Genomic DNA, 2,754 nt, shown 5'->3' with positions numbered 1-2,754 from the left:
AGCACCCTACTCCTTTCAACCACAGATGCCACCTGCTTCCTTCTTTTTTTATAGAGAGATAGGGTCTTGTTCTGTTTCCCAGGCTAGAGGATAGCATCATCAGAGCTCACTGCAACCTCGGCAACCTCAAATTCCTGGGCTCAAGTGATCCTTCCACCTCAGCTTCCTGAGTAGCCAAGACTATAGGTATGTGTTACATGCCTGGCTGATTTTTCTGTGTTTGCAAAAACAAGGTCTTGCTATGTTACCCAGGCTGGTCTCATACTCCCAGCCTCAAGCAATCCTCTCATCTCAGTCTCTTAAAGTGCTAGGATTGCAGATGTGAACCACTGAGCTCAGCTGAAAGACCAACATCTTCACATGACATTTGAGTCTTTTTAATAGGCTCCTGTCCTGAGTCCCTCATCAGCCTCACTACCTGCTGCCCACAGCCTCTCATTAAGGTTCCAGCAACCCCAAACTACCTGCTGCTTCTCACCTCTACCACATGGCTCCTGTTGCCCTCTGCCCAGCATGATCCCTCTATCCTTTATGAAGCGTACCCTTGCTAATTCCTAGTTATCCTTAGACGTCTTCCAGAAAGCCTTCTCCTGCAAGGCCTGGTTCCCCTTCTCCCTTAATTCCTTGTGGGCACTTCCATCATTGCACTGAGCAGGCTACACCCTAACTGTCTTATGCCTGACTAGGGGCTAAGACTGAAGGCAGAAACCAGCACTGGGATTGCTCATCTCAGTAAACCCAGCACAAGCCAGGAGGACAGTAGGCAGTAAACACTGGGAGAAAAGACTGATAAATGCATGAGGAGCTATATGAGCCAAAGCTCGTTCATCTATCATAATAAATCAGTGGTTCTTAACCTTCCTGATGCTGCGAGCCTTTAATACAGTTCCTGTGGGTTGCAACCCACAGGTTGAGAACCGCTGTAATAGATGATGCTCTTTGACTGGTGTATGGGTAAACAACTCAAAGAGATACAGTTTCTATTTGACTCAGTGTTTTGTTTCTCTGTTTTTTGTTTTTTGTTTTTTGCTTTTTTGAAGATCACCTCTATGTCTGGGGAATCCTCTGTACTCTCTCCTCCCTATTCTTATATTTTGTCTTTCTTTATCACTTTGTTTCTTTTGCTTTCTCTGAGTCATATTTTTGTATCCTTTGTTTTTTTGTATCCTTTCCTCTTCCTCTTCCTTTTGTGGTTGGGTGGTTGGCTGGCTATTCCCCTCCTTTTTAGCAATTAGGCTTGTAAAGATACTCCTGGGTTCGTGACTCCTCAGAAAGAAAAAAGGACAGTTTGAAAGAAAGGAAATCAAGCCTTAGTATGTACCAAGAAGTTCAATTCATTTTATTTCAATTATGTATGTACCTTAGTATGCAGCAAGAAGTTCAATTCATTTTATATGTGTCCGTATGATCTCAGTAATAAATCTGTAATAAGGTATGTCATCCAAGCAAGCTAGGTTATGCTTCAGTGACAAACAACCCCCAATTCTCAATGGTTTTACATAACATTCATTGATGGCTCCATGGTGGTTTGGTTGAGGCTCAGGATTCAGGTTGACAGAGCCACTGTCTAGATTCTAGAATATTGCTAAGTACCACAGAAGAAAGAGGAAAGAATGTAGAAAATCTCATACTAGCTTTTAAAATTTCCACATACAGCTCAGCATCAGTGTAGCTCAGTGAGTAGGGCGCCAGCCACATGCATCAAGGCTGGCGGGTTCCAACCCAGCCCGGGCCTGCCAAACAACAATGACAACTACAACAACAACAACAACAAAATAGCCAGGTGGTGTGGCCGGCACCTGTAGTCCTAGCTGCTTAGGAGGCTAAGGCAGAAGAATCACTTAAGCCCAAGAGTTGGAGGTAGCTGTGAGTTGTGATGCCATGGCACTCTACGGAGGGCAACATAGTGAAACTCTGTCTCAAAAAAATAAAAATTAAAAAAAGTAATACAATTTCCATATAGAATGGATACCTTTTAATTGACCAGAGTAAGCTATGCCTTGGCTAACTGCTAGAAGTTAAATGGAATAGCAAAGTACGATTTTCCTATATACCTAGAAAGAGAGAGGGATTCAAATATTTGCGATAACCACAGTGGATATTAGTATTCCCACTTTATAGATGAGATGGCTGAGGCTCAAGATTATGTGGTTCGAGGCCAGGCACAGTGGCTCACACCTATAATCCTAGCACTCTGGGAGGGTGAGGTGGGTGGATTGCTTGAGCTCAGGAGTTCAAGACCAGCCTACGCTAGAGTGAGACCCTGTCTTTAAAAATAACAGGGCATTGTAGCAGGTGCCTGAAGTCCCACCAACTCCAGAGGCTGAAGCAAAAGGTCCCTTGAGCCAAGACTTTGAGGTTGCTGTGAGCTACGATGCCAGGACACTCTACCCAGGGCAACAAAGTAAGACTCTGGCTCAAAAAAAAAAAAAAAAAAGTGTGTGTTTTCTCAAGAATATGCAGTAAATGTCAAAGAGAGGAACTGAACTCATCTTTTGTTTCCTGGGACTGTGCCCATCCCCCCTCACTGGATTTTTAGGGTGTCTAGGCCTTTTCTGCTATTTTCTATCAACATTTTGAACCCCGCTGTGAGGCGTGACTTGCTGGCAGCTGGGAAGCAGGAAGATACAAAGCCCAGCTGTGCTCATCAGCCTCTGAATGATATCTGGTGAGGGACATCAGAATCTCTCTCCACAAGACTAGAGATTATAATCCAGGTAAGACAGAAAATTTGGAGCCCAGCCGTTAGAAACT

Source organism: Otolemur garnettii, unplaced genomic scaffold, assembly GCF_000181295.1.
Source record: "Otolemur garnettii isolate 467f Iridium unplaced genomic scaffold, OtoGar3 scaffold00031, whole genome shotgun sequence".
Lineage (NCBI taxonomy): Eukaryota > Metazoa > Chordata > Mammalia > Primates > Galagidae > Otolemur > Otolemur garnettii.
Note: the sequence above shows the minus strand (reverse complement) of the source record.